The sequence below is a fragment of the Trachypithecus francoisi genome, unplaced genomic scaffold (genome assembly GCF_009764315.1).
Source record: "Trachypithecus francoisi isolate TF-2019V2 unplaced genomic scaffold, Tfra_2.0 Lachesis_group15, whole genome shotgun sequence".
NCBI classification, from domain to species: Eukaryota; Metazoa; Chordata; class Mammalia; order Primates; family Cercopithecidae; genus Trachypithecus; species Trachypithecus francoisi.
In genome coordinates, this window is record NW_022681460.1 from 9217387 (window position 1) to 9235145 (window position 17759).

At 42.3% G+C, this 17759-nt stretch overlaps 1 protein-coding gene across 1 annotated transcript in view; it reads left to right on the forward strand.

Annotated features, from left to right (window-relative positions):
* The first annotated feature begins 14790 nt into the window (after positions 1-14790).
* AGPAT4 (1-acylglycerol-3-phosphate O-acyltransferase 4) overlaps positions 14791-17759 on the forward strand; it is a 152704-nt gene continuing 149735 nt past the window's right edge. The window contains exon 1 of the mRNA XM_033234276.1: positions 14791-15008. The gene's annotated coding sequence lies outside the window, so the exon portion shown is untranslated. The remainder of the gene's footprint in view (positions 15009-17759) is intronic.

Here is a 17759-nt window from a genome sequence, read left to right on the forward strand (position 1 = left end):
TGCTTTTACTAATGGAGTGTGGATGAACTAATTCAGAGCATTGCAGGCCCCTGCTGCCAGAAACTCAAAGTTCCTAAGCAGTGTTGAAAACGCTCAGGCTGCTGGGAGGCAGCTGCCTTGTCAGGGTGACCAATGGTTCCCCCGTTGCCAAATCGGACAGTTAACTCCAGTCCTTGTCTGACTGGACGTCTGCAGATCCCTGCCTCCTCTGTAACGCTCTTTCCCCCTGACCCAGGGATCCAGGACGCCCTACTCTAGGATCATTTCCTCTGCCTCATTCATCACTCAGACTCCTTCATTTGTTCCTACTCTTCTCCCTCCTCTGAGTGCTGCAGAGCCCGGGTTTCCATCCTCAGACCTCTGCCGTGCCTGCTCTCTGTCCCAAAGCAGCACTGCCAGCATCCGCAAATAAAAATCCAGCCCTCCTATTCATAGTAACATCGAATTTCAGATCAACGACAAAGAGTTTTATGGCATAAATATGTCCCAAATATTGCATGGCCCCAAATATTTACTTAGTTAAAAGTAAAAATTGCACAAGACATACTTATGCTAAAGAGCCTTCACTATTGGAGTCCAAATGTCACTGGGCATGCTGGGTTTCACTGGCCAAGCCTATGATGATTTCACACAGTTTCGTGGTGATACCGTCTATGGTGACTCCTCCAAAAATGTTTATCTCTAGCCTAGATCTCTCTCCTGAACAGCAGGCTCCTGCTGCCTCCGGCCCATCACCACTCGGGTAATGAAAAGGTGTCTCAACCCAAACATGTGAAAAACAACACTCATTGTTCCCCCAATTCCTTGCCATACTCACAGGTAGTCTTGTCCCCCCAGCTGCGCACCCACAAGCCTTGCACCCAGCCTTGACTCTGTTCTTCTCACACCCCACGTCCAATCTGCCAGCAGGTCCTTGGTCCTCCTGGGCTACCTCAATAGTGCCTCTTGCTGGTCACTGCAACCACCTCCCATTCCTTTCCCTGCATTGTCCTGTGCCTCACATGGTTTTTTTCTCAACATGCCAGCCAGAGTGACTCTTTTAAAACATGTATCATGCCATGTTACTTTTCAGCCCATCGCCCTGCAGCGGGTCCCCATGTTACTTGGCAAAACAGCCCAAGGTCCTTGCTCTATCCTGCAAAGCCCCTGTGACCCTGTGGTCTCTGGAACCCTAACTCCTCCTCTCTTCCTCCAGACCACTCCCTCTCCCGCAGCCTCCTGGTGCTCCCACCAGCCAGCATGCTTCTGCTGCACAGCCATGGCCCTGGCTGCTTCCTTCCTCCCGGAATGCGCTTGGCTCAGGTGTGCATCATGGAGATAGCTCCTGCCTGCCCCCAAATCGCTGCTCAAACCTCACCTTAGTGAGGCCGGCGCTGACCTCATCACCGACCTATTCACATTCCAAACTGCTCACCTCCCAGGACTCCTCCCCAACTCTACTTTATCATTCTTCCCTAAATATCAATGTCTAACTTATTAGGCAATTTTTTTTATTATAATTGTCCTTTGTTTTCAGTCTCTTCTCAATAGAAAGGAAAGCTCCACAATGCCCAGAGTCTGTTGGGTTCCCTGAAGAATGCCAGGCTCCCAGAAGAGGGCCTGCCTCCCAGCAGGCACATGTGTGTGGAATGAATGAATGAATGAGTGATGAATGAGGCTTGTGCAAACTAAGCTGCTTGCAGGAAACACCTGCTCCTTCCTGGGCACTGGCTGAAATCATTTGTAGAATTTAACCTTTGACTCTTCTCCCCACCTGCCTCCTCAGTGCCTCGCAGTCAAATGCAGGTGGAAGAGGGGTTGCCCTGTACCTCCAGCTAGGTGGGACTCCCCAGGAAAGAGTGACTTCTCACCACTGAGCCACCTCAGCCTTTTCCAGAGACAAGCCTTCTCTAGGCCAGTCATCAGTGTCACAGCTACTTCTTGGGATTTGTGGCTCTATATTCACATGTAAGAGGCCAAGGCACCCACGGGGAGCCACAGGCACCAACAGAAGACATTGAAATCAATCTTGCTGCGACTGGGGCTACAAGCATGGTTACTTGGCTCACCACAGGTATTTTCGTTCTTTCTTTTTTGTTTATTTATTTTTTTGAGACAGGGTCTTGCTCTGTCCCCCAGGCTGGAGTGCAGTGCTGTGATCTCGGCTCACTGCAACCTCCTCCCAGGTTCAAGCAATTCCCCTGCCTCAGCCTCCCAGGTAGCTGGAACTATAGGTGCACATCACCGCGCCCTGCTAATTTTCTTGTATTTTTAGTAGAGATGGGGTTTTGCCATGTTGGCCAGGCTGGTCTCGAACTCCTGACCTCAGGTGATCCACCCACCTCAGATTCCCAAAGTGCTGGGATTACAGGGATGAGCCCCTGTGCCTGACCGTTATAGGCATTTTCTTAAGTTGTCAGTTTGAGCTCTAGAGGATCCTGGGAATGTCATGTTTTAGGGGATGAAATAAGAGAGGAAATTATCAAGATTGCTTGCTAAAATGACTTGTGCATCTGGACAAAAAAGAAAATGCAAGGGAGACAAACCCCTGAATCTACTTAGTGAGAAGGTGGAGTAGGGAAGGGGACATGGTGCCCGAGGCAACAGGCTTTACAGTCTAACTTCCCTGGTGTTAGGTACAGCTCTACTTACCCTTGTGGGAATCCTTGGCCTCTCTGAGAACTTCTTAGGGTTAGGGCTTAACTGTCCTGGAGTTAGGTCCAGTTCTGCTTCCCCTTGAAGGAAGTTCTCAGCCCCTCTGAGCCTCAGTTTCCTCTTCCTTAAAACAGGGATGCTATATCAAAGAATAGCTTTGTGAAACACAAAAACAAATGAAATACGCATGCAATGTACTTAGCATATGTTTTCATTTGTTCTTCCTGGAACAGGGTGAGTATACAATAAACTGCAGAGACTCTCATTCTTTGGGATTTAAGCCGGCTGCTGGGTTTCTGTGTTGTTTTTCAGCTTTATTGAGGCATAATTGACAAATAAAAATTCGATATATGAATACATTGTAAAGTGCTTACCAAAACCAACTTAATTAATACATCCATCACCTCACATAATTCCTATTTTTGTGGTGAGAATGTGTAAGATCTACTCTCAGCAAATTTCAAGCATAGAATGCATTATTAACTGTAGTCACCATGCTGTACATTAGGTGTTCAGAACTTATTTTTTAACTAAGTTTATACACTTAGACAAACATCTCATTTCCTAGATGCTGAATTCTAAGAAAACAATATAACAATTTTCCCAAGAGAAAAAAAAGAAATTCAGGCCAGGTGTGGTGGCTCATGCCTGTAATTCTAGCACTTTGGGAGGTAAAGGTGGGGGGATCGATTGAGCCCAGGAGTTTGAGACCAGCCTGGGAAAAATAGCAATATCTTGTCTCTACAAAACAAAACAACAACAACAACAACTAGAAAAAGTAGCCAGGTGTGGTTAGCTGGGCATGGTGGCCCTTGCCTGTAGTCCCAACTACTTGGGAGGCTGAGGTGGGAGGACTGCTTGAACTCAGGGGTTTGAGACTACAGTGAGCCTTCATCTAAAAAAAAAAAAAAAAAAAAGACAAAGAAAGAAAGAAACTCATTTTCCTTAAGAGTTTGCTTTTGCCTTAATGAATGTTACTTAAGGTTGTGAATGTTTAGAAATCAAGTAGGAGCTTCTGTATGAAACCTCTGCTCAGCCAAGATACCTTACTGTTCCCACAAAGATACTACAGGATCAGGCTGTAATCTCAAAGCAATGCTCCAGCCAGTGTTCCTTTTAGACAAGTTATATTCATATAGGATGTGACCTCTTTCTAGAATCAACCTGAGTTACGTAAGTAGTTCTTGGCAATATTTATCAAGCCGATCTTCAAAGGGTTAGTATCAAGTAGCAGAGGCTTGATGGAATATATTTTTTGCTGTTAAAAAGAATACTAAATTGTATGACATATTGTTATAATAAGGAAAAGTGTCAAAACAGACCCAGGTGAAAAAAAAAAACCAGAATAATCGCAAAGGTTGTCTCAACAAATGCAAACTATTATAGAGTATGCCAATCATATCACATAGGCCAGGCTTACCTATGATAGTGTTCCTGAAGCCCTTTTCAGAAACCAAAGCTAGAATCCATTTCATTCCTGGGTAACCTGAAAAAAGATATTTCAAAATTAGTATGGGACTGGGAGAGACTAAAATCTGTTGTTTTGGAGGGAGATCTAGAGTTTTCTCTTGGACAACAGATGGAGAAATTGGAGTGAATATTTTTTCTTTTTAGCTTTTTTATTGAAATCACATGAATACAAAAAAGGGCACAGACCATAAGTGTACACATATCAATGAATTTCCCTAAAGTGCACACAGCCATGTAATGATGACCCCAAACAAGAAGGAGAACATTACCAGCACCTCCGAAGCCCCCTTCCTACCCCTCCCACTCCCCACCCCACCTGCATCTCCAAAGGTAACCACAAAGACTTGTAACATTATCTTGACACATAGACTCATTGTCCCCAGTTTTAAACTTATCTTGGAATCAGAGAGTGGTAATTTTTGGTGTCTGGCTTCATGGGGTCCAAATTATATTTGTGATATATTTTCATGTTGTTGCATTTAGCTGAGTTTTATTCATTTTCATTGCTGAGTGGTATCTTATAGCTTAAGTATGCCACAATTTATTTACTTGTTCTAGTTTTTATGAATATCAGTTTGTTTGCAGTTGTTTGCACTCTGTTACCCAGGCTGGAGTGCAGTGGCATGATCTCAGCTTACCACAACATCTGCCATCTGGGTTCAAGCGATTCTTCTGCCTCAGCCTCCCGTGTGGCTGGGATTACAGGTGTGTGCCACGATACCGAGCTAATTTTTTTGTATTTTTAGTAGAGATGGGTTTTTGCCATGTTGACCAGGCTGGTCTTGTACTTTTGACCTCAAGTGATCTGCCCGCTTTGGCCTCCCAAAGTGCTGGGATGACAGGCGTCAGCCATAATGCCCGGCCCAGTGCTGCTTTTAATGGTGTGTGCTTAAATGCAGAAGTTCCAGGTCACAGGTATGCGTATCTTCACTTTAGGAGAATCTGTTCCGTGACTTTCCCATACAAGTTGCCTTGCTTTCCTTGGCTCCAGCAGTGTGAACTCCCATTGCTTCACATTCCTGCCAACAGCAGGTATATTTCATCTTTTGTATTTGAACATTTCTGATGGATGTGTTCAAGTGACGTTGACCATCTTTTCAAATGTTTGCTGGTGGCTGGGTGCTGTGGCTCACATCTGTCATCCCAGCACTTTGGGAGGCCAAGGTGGGTGGATCACTTGAGGTCAGGAGTTCACAACCAGCCTGGCCAACATGGTGAAACCCCATCTCAACTCAAAATACAAAAATTAGCCAGATGTGGTGGCGAGCACCTGTAATCCCAGCCACTTGGGAGACTGAGGCAGGAGAATTGCTTGAAGCTAGGAGGTGGAGGTTGCAGTGAGCCAAGATCACACCACTGCACTCCTGCCCGGGTGACAGAGCAAGACTCCGTCTCCAAGAAAGAAGAAAAAGAAAGAAGGAAAGAAAAGGAAGGAAGGAGGGAAGGAAGGAATGGAGGGAGGGAGGGAGGGAAGGAAGGAAGGAAGGAAGGAAGGAAGGAAGGAAATAAGAAAGGAAATAAGACAGATAAAACTAACACTTAGAAAGTCCTTAAACTTCACATGTAAGGTACAACAATTAAAATTGGTATTCACCAAAATTGTAAAATTTTCAAAACATTTTTCAGGCATTAGCAAAGTGGTGATGAGTATTGGTACATTCAGTAGTGCACGTAATTAGTCACAAAACCCTCTTCTTCTGGGACTTCATCTTAGAAATTTGGCCAAAAGAAGAAAAGTGTGTGTGTTGTTGTGGTGGTATACTATAGAGGTAAAGTATATGATCTTCTGAGTTAGGCACACTGGACTTGAAATCCAGCCTCTGATATTTACTAGCTAACCTGGAGGAAGTGACAAAACAAAGCTGAGCTTCAGGTCCTCATTTATAAAACAGAAAAAAAATATATCTGACACAAAGTTCTTAGTGCGCATTACATAGAAGCAAGTGCCACTGAAGAATGAGCCACAGTAGGTGAAGACTGGCCATGCACAATATCCCACAGGAGGGCAATTAAGAAAAATACTACATGCTAAGTAGGTAGAATACTTGAAAAATATCAAGAAGATAATTAGGACAATTCTGATAAGTAAATGTGTTTAGGTTGTGCTAGGTAAAAATATGGCAACAGTCTTATATATCCACTATGGTTATAGCTAAATAAAGTATGCATGCATATAAAGAAAGACTAAAAAAGAATGTGAATAAGAAAAAGGAGAAAGTTGATTTTATGGAGACTTAAAACTTTTTCTTAAATGTATGTATAATATATAAAAACCAAGAATAAAAGTGATATCTAAGAGAAACTCATTTGAGTTACAGGAGTGGAAACAGAATGTCCCAACTGACCCTGGTAAAAAGTGACACAGAGGGGTGCAGTGGCTCACACCTGTAATCCCAGCCATTTGGGAGGCCAAGGGAGCAGGATCACTTCAGCCCAGGAGTTCAAGACATGACTGGACAACATGGTGATACTTCATCTCTACAAAACAATTTAAAAATTAGCTAGGTATGTTGGCTCATATTTGTAGTCCCACCTACTTAGGAGGCTGAGGAGGGACGATTGCTTGAGCCAAGGAAATTAAGGTGGCAGTGAGCCATGATTGTGCCACTGCACTCCAGCCTGGGCAGCAGAGAGAGGCCCTGTCTCAAAAAAAAAAAAAAAAAAAAAAGACTCAAGTGATAATGTTCACTCATTCAATTAGCATTTATTGGACTCTTGTTCCAGATCTTTGAAAACAAGTATCTTGCCCTCACAAACTAGTAGGGAATAAACATAAAAATCAGTTAAATTCCATTGTGTGAAATGCATTAAAAGAGATTAATACAAGGTAACCCTGTCTTTTTTTTTTTTTTTTTTTTTTTTTGAGGCAGAGTCTCGCTCTGTTGCCCAGGCTGGAGTGCAGTGGCCGGATCTCAGCTCACTGCAAGCTCCGCCTCCCGGGTTTACGCCATTCTCCTGCCTCAGCCTCCCGAGTAGCTGGGACTACAGGCGCCCGCCTCGTCGCCCGGCTAGTTTTTTGTATTTTTAAGTAGAGACGGGGTTTCACCGTGTTAGTCAGGATGGTCTCGATCTCCTGACCTCGTGATCCGCCCGTCTCGGCCTCCCAAAGTGCTGGGATTACAGGCTTGAGCCACCGCGCCCGGCCAGGTAACCCTGTCTTTGACAGGAGCTGGGCTGATGGCTTCCTGGAGGGGATGGTAAGCTAGTCTTAAAGGCTATGGGAGGTTAGCCAGCTGATGAGGGGTGAGGTAAGGGTGGTTCTTGGAAAAGTTGTGCTGTGATTTGAACGTTCCCACAAAATTCATGTTGACATTTAACTGGCAAGGTAACAGAACTAGAAGGTGGGACCTTGAAGAAGTGATTAGGTCATGAGGGCTATGGTCTCACAAATGGATTAATGCTGTTTTCAGGGGAGTGGGTTTGCTATCACGGGAGTGGGATACTGATAAAAGGATAAGTTTGGTCTTCATTTTCTCTCTGTCTCTCGTGCATGCTTCCTCACAATGTGATGCCATCTGCCACAGGTTTACTCTCCCAGATATAATGCCATGCTCTTGGACTTCTCAGTCTCTAGAACTGTCAGCCAAGTAAACATCTGTTCTTTATAAATGATCCAGTCTGTAGTAACCGGTTATAGCAGTAGAAAACAGACTCAGACAGTATGGAAAGAGATAAGAAATAAAACGAGAGAGAGAGAGAGAGCCGGATCATGAAACATCTTGCATGTCACTCTAAGGAATTTGACTTTTTTGCTGAAATAAAAAGTAGAAGAGGTTTCTTTGAAGTCATTCAAGAGTGGAAGGGCCCTGTACTAACCCAGGAGCAGTGGTGAGGAGAGGAGAGGACTGTGGAGAAATATCTTGGAGAAGAGCATTAACAGGATGCTTTGGGGGCTGTGAGGGAAGATAAATAATAGGATGCTTTAAGGGTTGGTTGGGGGAAGAGAAGCAAGAGGAACAGGGAAGAATAGAAGATAACTTCAAAGTCATCAGTTGCACCAAAGTGTGGAACTAGAAAATTTGGAAATTAGACTCCAGAGAACTGGCCAAATTGGGACCAAATGATTTGTTTTTTGGACTTGCTCAATTTGAGCTTCCTTTAGGACAGATAAATGAAGATATTTACCAGGTTATTGGATAACTGTCTGAGGTTTAGGAAAAACATGCCAACTGGAAATCTAGATCTGAAAGTTATCTGTATATTAACAGATGGGGTGGAGGGAGGAGGAAAGAGTGGTCATTTTTTGAGGTTCTACATTATTTCTGGTGCTTCACACATTCTGTCTCATTTGAACATCACAACTAGACCCATGAATTTTGTGTATAAGGAAGGTGAGTCTCCAAAAGCTTAAGAATTAGGACTCTTTGTTGCAAGTGACAGAGCTAGCTTAATGCTAGAATTTATTAAAAGAATACAGGGGACTCTCAGGGTACCCGAATTCAGAGAGGAGAGCAGCATGTTCTCATTTTTGTTTTGCAAAACTCACTTTTGCAAAGGCTGTGGGTGAGAAGCAGACTGGAGGGGGCAAGAGCAGAGACACGGAGGCCAGCTGGGATCCTTTTATTTTCTGCTGCCTCTCTTGCAAATCAATCTTGAAGCTAAGTTTCATTGAACTAGACATAGCTTTGGCTTTAAACCAAGATAAAATGAGCGATCATGGAGAAAAGATCTCCTATAACTTCTGCCAACTTTTGTCTGATAGTTGCCTAATTTCAGTGCTATTTTGGGGGGGTAAAACGGACTCTCTATATAAACTCAAAATGCATGTACTACAGATGGACTTTTAATGACACTTCGCAGAATGATCATGAGTTTAAGTAGAAATTCTTTTTTTACTCTTTCATGTTGATAGACTTTTGTTTCAGCCTTGCCTTTGGATCTGAAATCCTAGGAAATTTAGTAGAAAGAATTCTGAGGTGAGAATCATTAAACACTGAGTCTGCTTCAGTGCTGCTTCCTGTTACTTGTGTCACCCTGGTCAAGCAAACCCAGCCTCCCTGGCTCTGATCCATCCTCTGTTAAACAAGGGATTTGGATTGACCCAAGTACTTCTCAAACTTTAGTGAATCTTCTGCGGATGTTGTTAAAATGCAGTATGTGATTCACCAGGCCTGGGGTGGGGCCCGAGACTCTGCATTTCCAACAAACCTCCAGGTGATACTGATGCTGCTGGCTCAGGATCACACTCCAATTAGGCCACCCTCCAAGATGCCATCATGCTGTAAGCTATAACAGCTACCAAATAAAGAAAAGCATTATGTCAACAATGGGTAACAATAAATATTTATTTTAGAAAACAAATATAACTTTTTCTTTTTTTGAAACAGGGTCTTCCTTTGTCACCCAGGCTGGAGTGCAGTGGCATGAACACAGCTCACTGCAGCCTCGACCTCCAGGACTCAGGTGATCCTCCTGCCTCAGTCCCCCAAGTAGCTGGGACTATAGGCATGTACCACCATGGTTGGCTAATTTTTGTGTTTTTTGTAAAGACAGGGTTTTGCCATGTTGCCCAGGCTGGTACAAATATAGCTTTACTTTTCTGTTTGTAAAAGTAATGCATGCTTATGAAAATTGTTCTTAAAAAAATCACATACCATGCAATGACAGGAAGAATCATCCCAAGTTAACTACTGCTTGAACTAATGTGCTGTCTTGTCACTTGGCTATGAAGAATACAAGTGCTAGGTTTCAGTATTGGCAACTTATTACCTTGTCTTCTAAAATCGGATCGTGAAACTGGTATCCTTTTCAATTTGCTGCCAATCAATTATGCATTAATTGATTTCAATTCAGTTCCTTCTGTTGTGGTAGATTTGCTTTTGCATGCTATGATTTCAAGTTGCTCATTGCCTGCATTCAGGACACGGTAGTTTTTGGGGTCATCTCAGCCAGGCTGAATTGACCTGAAGATGTCTCTAAGAGTAAAAAGCTAAGTAAATATCAAGAACAATTTTTAGCATAAAATTCAGTATTAAGATTCATTGAGATCTCATCAATAGAACAGAAGGTTCTGTAAATGCACCCATCTTATGGGAATGACTTAGGTCATAACCATTGTTGGTAAAGGAGGAAATTTTTCTTAGTTCCTCTGCACTTTCCCCAATCATATTAATGTTACACGTCTTTGATTGTACGTGAAATGATTGTAATAATAACGAGAGCCTTAAGAGTTTGTTGGTCATAAAAACATATGACATTTTAAAAACTTGATTGGATGTTTAATTGACATATATAACTATTAAATATAAGATTATAGATCCCAAATATCAAATTAACTTTAGCATTTACAATTTTCTTTTGTCTCCTCTAAGCAGCCACAATTTCCAGTGTAGCACATAATGAGGTAGTCATAGTTGCAAATCTATATCTGCATATTTTATAACTTGAGAACATTTTAAAACTCAGTATATAGGTTTGTGTGGATATTGTATCAATGTTCACAAAACAAGGCAAATGGAAATAAAGCAAAAGTATTGTTAATGTGTAATAACATTGTGCTAACAGAATGGGCAATTTGAAACAATGCCGTTAGTGACTCCACTATCTAGCACAACAGTTATACATAGTGTGTAAGTTCACATTTCAGATAAGTGATATCCATCATTTTAAATACCAAAACTTAGGTTTAAAGAAGTTTCTGAGATATGCAGAATTCTGCCTCTCAGTAGGCTTTGAGAATATGTTACTCCTCAGGACTCAACATGTCTTAAGCATCACTGATTATTTTTTATGTCTGTTCTAAACTGCAGAAACAGTTTCAGAAATGATGGGTTATTTGGTTTTGAGTCCTAATCTTATTACTGTAAAAGTCACACAAGTTCATCCATCGTAGAAAGTTCTCCAAAGTGCAATCACAAACAAAGAAGCAGATAAAAATCATCCTCAATCTCACTCTCCAGAAGTAATGATTATTAACAGTTTCATGATCTTTTATCACACTGCATTAAGTTTCCCAGAGCTGCTATCACAAATTACCACAAACTGTGTGACTTAAAACAACAGAAATTTGTTCTTTTACAGTTCAGGAGACCAGGAATCTAAAATTAAGGCATCAGCAGGGTTGGGTCCTTCTGGAGGCTCTCAGAGAGTCTGTTCCATGCATCTCTCCTGGTTTCTGGTGTTTGCCAGCAACCTTTGGCTTGTAGACACATTATTCCTGTCTCTGCCTCTGCCATCACATGGTCTTATTCTATGTGTGTGTCTTTCTCTATCCTCTCCTCTTTTTATAAGGACACCAGGTATTATCTATAGCCCATCCTAATCCAGAATGACTTCATCTCAGCTGATTAACATCTGCAAAGATTCTGTTTCCAAATAAATTCACATTGTGAGGTTCTGGGTGAACATGAATTTGTGGGGGACATTTATTCAACCCACTACACACACTGTAATATATACTTACAGAATCATGAAAAGGGGACCATAATTTATATATAGCTTAGTTCCCTTTACACTTAGGATACCATGAATTTCCCTAGGTCTTTCAAAAATAGAATTTTAAATTTTTGTAGGGTATTTCATCATATGTTACATCATTTCCATAGCTAACCTGCTACTTCAAACACTCAGATGGTTTCCAGACTTTACTATTATAAATGGCTCTGATGAATATACATGTTCCCAAATCTTTGAATTTATCTCTGCTTATGTCCTTGGTATAAATTATTCTGAGTCGAATTATTGGATTAAGGGGTATGAACATTTTAAAGGCTCATGAAAAATCTTATTTAATTGAATTCCAGAAATTCTATCAATTTGCCATCACCAGCAGAAGAACCCATGGCATTCTCTCCACTGCACATTCTAGCTTTTTGAGTGTTGGACAAGTGACTAGGCAAAGAAATAACATCCTTACTTTGTGACTTGTATTTTTAATGTAAGGTTGCCTCTTTGTTTACTGACCATGTACATATCTTTTTTAAGTTACCAGTTTATGATTTGTAACTCCTTTTCAATTTATTTCTTCTCTCTCCAACTCCCAGTATTTATTTCTTACCATCTCACTGATGAGTATACTGTCCACCCCCACCCCTTTTAGAGTCCACTGTTACCTAAGAAACTATGTGGATGTATCCTCCCTCTCCTTTTCCCATCCTCGAATCACCTCTGAACCTTGTACAAATATCAATCATTGCCTCCACTGGGTCTTAATTGTTTACGTTTCGCTTTCCCTTCTAAGACTTTGAGCACTTTGGAGCAATGTCCATGACTTATCTGTGTTTTTGTATCTTCAGCAACTAGCATGGATGCTCAATAAACATTCATTGAACTGAGTTGTTATGTTGTGACCTGGAAATATTCACGATTCCTTGTATAGATAGAAATAGCTAAATAAGGGTATGTAAGGATAGACTCTAAATGGCACTCAATAGTGTACATAGGGCTGGGCGTGGTGGCTCCTGCCTGTAATCACAGCACTTTGGGAGGCAGAGGCGGATCTCCTGAGGTCAGGAGTTAGAGACCATCCTGGCCAACATGGTGAAACCTCGTCTCAACTAAAAATACAAAAAGTTAGCTGGGTGTGGTGGTGCATGCCTGTAATCCCAGCTACTTGGGAGGCTGCGTCACCAGAACTGTTTGAACACAGGAAGTGGAGGTTGCAGTGAGCTGAGATCACATCATTGCACTCCAGCCTGGGCAACAGAGCAAGACTCTGTCTCAAAAAAAAAAAAAAAAAAAAAACAAACAAAAAAACAACAACAAAAAAAAACAAAGCATAGGATTTAATCCATGAATTTTGTATTTCTATGCTAAATTTTTAGAAATAGTAAATTTTTTCTCCCATATTTCTCAGCTGTATCTGAGATAATTGAGGCTGAGTAACATTGTCTAGACAGGAAAGTGTTAGTGATAACAAGCACAATAATAATTGTAATAATGGAATGAGGATGTTAAAGTACTGTGATCAGGATAAAAGTTACAATTGTCCAGATTTTAAATTTCCTATCATTTCCACTGAAATCACTGACTGTACTTATAATATTAGCAGGAATTTATGCAATTTGTAGGTTTTGAAATAAATTACCATTCAGAATTCAACTGTGAAAAAGTGTAACTCTACTTGAAAAATCCTTTGAAAAACTCAAGTTTCCACCAAACCTAGAAGCACATGTGTGGTAAAACATAGTTTGAAAAGTTATGAGAGGCCGGGCGCGGTGGCTCAAGCCTATAATCCCAGCACTTTGGGAGGCCGAGACGGGCGGATCACGAGGTCAGGAGATCGAGACCATCCTGGCTAACATGGTGAAACCCCGTCTCTACTAAAAATACAAAAAAATTAGCCGGGCGAGGTGGCGGGCGCCTGTGGTCCCAGCTACTCGGGAGGCTGAGGCAGGAGAATGGCATGAACCTGGGAGGCGGAGGTTGCAGTGAGCTGAGATCCGGCCACTGCACTCCAGCCTGGGCGACAGAGCAAGACTCCGTCTCAAAAAAAAAAAAAAAAAGAAAAGTTATGAGAGATGATGACTACAAGAAACTTTTTATAAACATCTTTTATAAGCATTACTCTGTGGTCAAATTTATTTTCACATGGATATTAAAACAATTATTGCCACAAATGGGTTTCTGTTCTGATCCTTTTTTTTTGCTTCACATGTCCTTTCTCTTCCACCCTGTTCAGATTCACTCTCTTCTTTCTCATGACAGACAAGAAAAATGCCACCTCCCATAGGACCCACTCCAAACCCTGTTTCCTGAATGATCAATGTCTTCCCCCATCGCAATCAAAAAAGCACTTTCTATTCTGTCTTCATGACACACTGGTTTTGACACTTGCATAGCTCTTAGTAATTCTGCAATGTGCTCGAGCTATTTGTGAGCACATGTATTTTTCCTTTATAGATTGTAAACATCTAAAGAACAGGGTTAACACAGGAGCCAAGTAAATAGTTAAATATTTTGACAATGGCTGTAATAGTGGACATTTGAAATGAATACACCTTCAGTATTTTGAAATTGAAATAATTTTCTAGAACCTAGCATTTCTGGACTCCCAACAGCCCACCCTTTTTAAAACTGTGACGACACTATTTTACCATAAAGATCTACCCAGACCCTCTGTAATACACCTGCGTAAATGCCATGTGCATGTGAGCATGCGACGGTGTGTGTGTGCATGGCTGTGCACGCCTGTGTAGTGGTAATCAGCCATAGTGCCAGGGTTTGAAAGCAGAAAACACATCAATCGACCTCCAAGCTTCTTTCATCCCATTTCTTAACATCTCAATCTCTTGAGTGCTGAGGCTTATTTTGTTCAAGATGGTTTTAGACTCTTCTGAGTGCAACGCAATCTCCTTCCAGCACGGCGGAGCGAGGAGAGGTGAGAGGAGAGTTTTGAGGGTGGGCATATTGATCCTATGCTTGCTGAATTAAAAATGAGCCAACTGAGGACAATTTCCAGGTTGCAACACAGACGGAGCTAGAGTCTGGGTTGAGGTTGGAGGAGCCGTTAGGGCGCAGGGATGCAACAGGATTTGGGAGAAAGGCGAGAGAAAGCAAGGCCACTTCCAGGGGGGCCTTGATTTTTTTATTTTATTTTATTCTGGCAGCTTCCCGAGCCAGATTTCAAAAGCGATTTCAAACGTGAAGCCAACTGAAGCACTGCCTTACACTAATTGGAAGGGGAAGGGAGTGACTCATATTACACCAGCTCGCTCTTCCCTCTCGGCAACTGCTAACTTGTAGCTTTAAAAGGAAGTGACATGGGTGGGGAGAGACGTCAGCTGAGGACCACTTTTTTTTTTTTTCCTTCCTGAAGGGTCCACCCCATGGGTGGAGTCTCGCTTTTTCTTTCCAGTGTTGGCTGACTTACAGCTCTTATAAACTAGTGGCAATTTCTGAACCCAGCCGGCTCCGTCTCAGCTTCTGGTTTCTAAGTCCATGTGCCAAAGGCTGCCAGGAAGGAGGTATGTGCTCCTGGTGCCGTTCGCAGGCACCTTTCCCGCTGGGTGTGGCTCACGTTTGCATTCCTCTTCCTATCATATTTTCTCTCCTGGGCTGGATTTCCTTAGGACCTCTGGAAGGGGTAGGTTTCGGGGGAGGGGGAGTGCCAGGCAGGCAGGGGAAAGGTGCAGGGGGCGCCTGGAGGGAGGCGAAGAGAGGCTCTGCTGGTCCTTTTGTACAAAGGACCCTCGCTTTGTGCTGGGCCGGGTGAGCGTCCCTTTCTGGGCTGTGATTTCAAGCTGCTGTTCCTGGCTTCATTTACCCACCCACCCAGCCCCCTCCCGGGGCTAAAGCATTTTCTCTGCCATAGACGAAGCTGGGCGGGGGGTGGTGGGGGGGGAATGTTCCTATTACATATTGCTCTCTTTTGTGTCATGCAACATGTTCTTCCGTCGCTGACGTTTCTATGGCAACCACAAAAATACTACACAATATGCAGCCCTGATATACATTGATTTATTTGTATTTCGTGTCTAGTTTGCAGCTGTCTGCTCTGCTTCTTGCTTTGGTTTGCTAAAATCCAGGCTGGCTTGTGGCTACCCCTCCTCACTTTCATTTTGGTTTTTCCCTATCACGGGAGGGGTGGGGGAGGGGAGTTGTCAAGGAAACAGGCATTGGTAATTACCTCTCTATTTACCTAATTTTCGGCCTGTGAATTTCTCCATCATATCGAGGAATTAAAAAAGGAATGCTTTGATGTTTATGTAAGTCTTCAGTGTCTGGTCTTTTTTTAGAAAACCTAAACACTTCTCAAGATATGATATTGATCCTGTGGTCAAGCTAAGGGGGAATTAATTCCTTACAGGAGGTGAGATCATTGAAATAAAGTTTTAGAGAGCATTGGAGAATTCGCACTGATAAATGTGATATTGCCTGCCCAGGTTTGCCTAAAAGCCTAAATATTTAAAAGACGGGTCTTTGCTCTCGTCTGCACTTCTTTAGCTCCAAATCTTAAGTTCAACAAGTATGAGTAACAAATTAACTGCCCGGCAGGATTCTCCGTTTTTCATTTTCGTGCATTGTTCTTAGGTGGGTTAGCCACGCTATTCACTCTCTTCCAGGTGAGGGTTGTTAGACTTTTTCAAAACTGTGGAAGGATTAACTCATCTGTGATTAGTCAACCACTCTCAGTTGGAAAAAAAGTATCTGGAGAGAAGGGAGAAGGTGTGTGTTTGTGTGTGTTGTGTGTGTTTGTGTGTGTGTGTGTGTGTGTGTGTTTAGGGACATGGGAGGCGGGCAGGGAGAACGGGCACATCTCGAGTTCTACGTTAAAAGGACTACATCTTCTGAATGTTCTCTCTGGGGAGAAAAATTGATATTGAGAAAATAAATGAGAAAATTATTATCTACTTAGTAATAAGCAAAGTTAATTATAATTAGAATAAAATAACGCATCTCTTAGAAAGACATAGTCCCAATAGGCCTCTTAACAGGTACCGGCTAAACTGATGCTTTTATTCAGTACGTCTAAGGAAGTGTTTGATAAGGGATACCATTCTTCTGACGGGCATCCCAAATAATTAGCCTTTATAAAACAGATAAGTAGTAATCCCATTCTTGACTCTTAAAATTATCTATAATTTAGGATAAACATGTGTGAGGGTCACTTAGCCCTCATCATACCTTCTGGCTGCTAAAGCCAAAATCATTACTTATAAACCTCGAGCAACCCTGGAAGCAGGAAGAACGGGTGGTTTCAATGAGGTTCTGTTTGCTGTGATCCTTATCTAAATATGCTATCATCTATGCCTTATAACATCTGCTGTAAATCCAGAGGTCCTAAGGAATTCAGGTAGAAAAGTTACCTGAAAATGGGGCAAAATAGCATATGGCATAAAACAAACTAGAGCTACATGGAGTTAAAGACGAGAACTATTTAAAGGGCATAAAACATAGGAAAGTATTACTAAAAAGAATATGACACTCATTTTGAAAAGCACGTTAGTACACAGAGAAACGGTTGCATTGTGAGTGTTTGATGTTTGCAAAGAATTCTGAAAAGCACAGCCAGGCTTCAATTACTGTTTTTCCTGCCTGAAAATGGTCCTCAAGGGCAGATTTGCCACATGACCTTCCAAAGCAGATTGACAGCATGTAAGTCAAAGTCTGCCATGTCGGTTCTCTTGAGTTTCCAGACTCAGCAGTTTCACAGCAAAAAAGCCTAATGGAATAGAATTCGAAGGAAAAAGAGCAAGACTTCCTCGGAAGCATAGCCAAAACAGAAACAACAAAAAACCCAAACCGAATGCACAAACAAAACACTTTCTGATATTCAGATGCTGAGTGGAGGTTCAAACAGCAGCTTTGGCCTGGGGAAGCTAAGTGGAGCTATGAGTAGAAAGTAAATGTAGGGGTCCCATGGAAGAGGCTGACAGGTGACACCCAGAGGGTGAGTCAGTCGTCACTGTATTGGGATTTCACTGTCTGCGAGGCTCTGCTGTGGAATTGGTGAAGAAGGCAGCAGTTGTTGTCTGTGCTCTCAAGTTTAAAATCCACCAAACAGGGGTGGTGAAGAGATGAGCACACAGCTGGAAGGAAGGGGGAAGTAACAGCCAGTCAAGGAGAGGCAGTTAGTATGAGAAGAACACTAGTGGGAGAGTCTTGATCCTGCTGCTGAAGCTTTATAGGAGAGGAGGCAGATGGTTCAAGGGCAGAAGGAGAGGATGTGCTAGATAGCAAAGATGGGTAGTAAGAAATGGATCATGGTTCAGGGT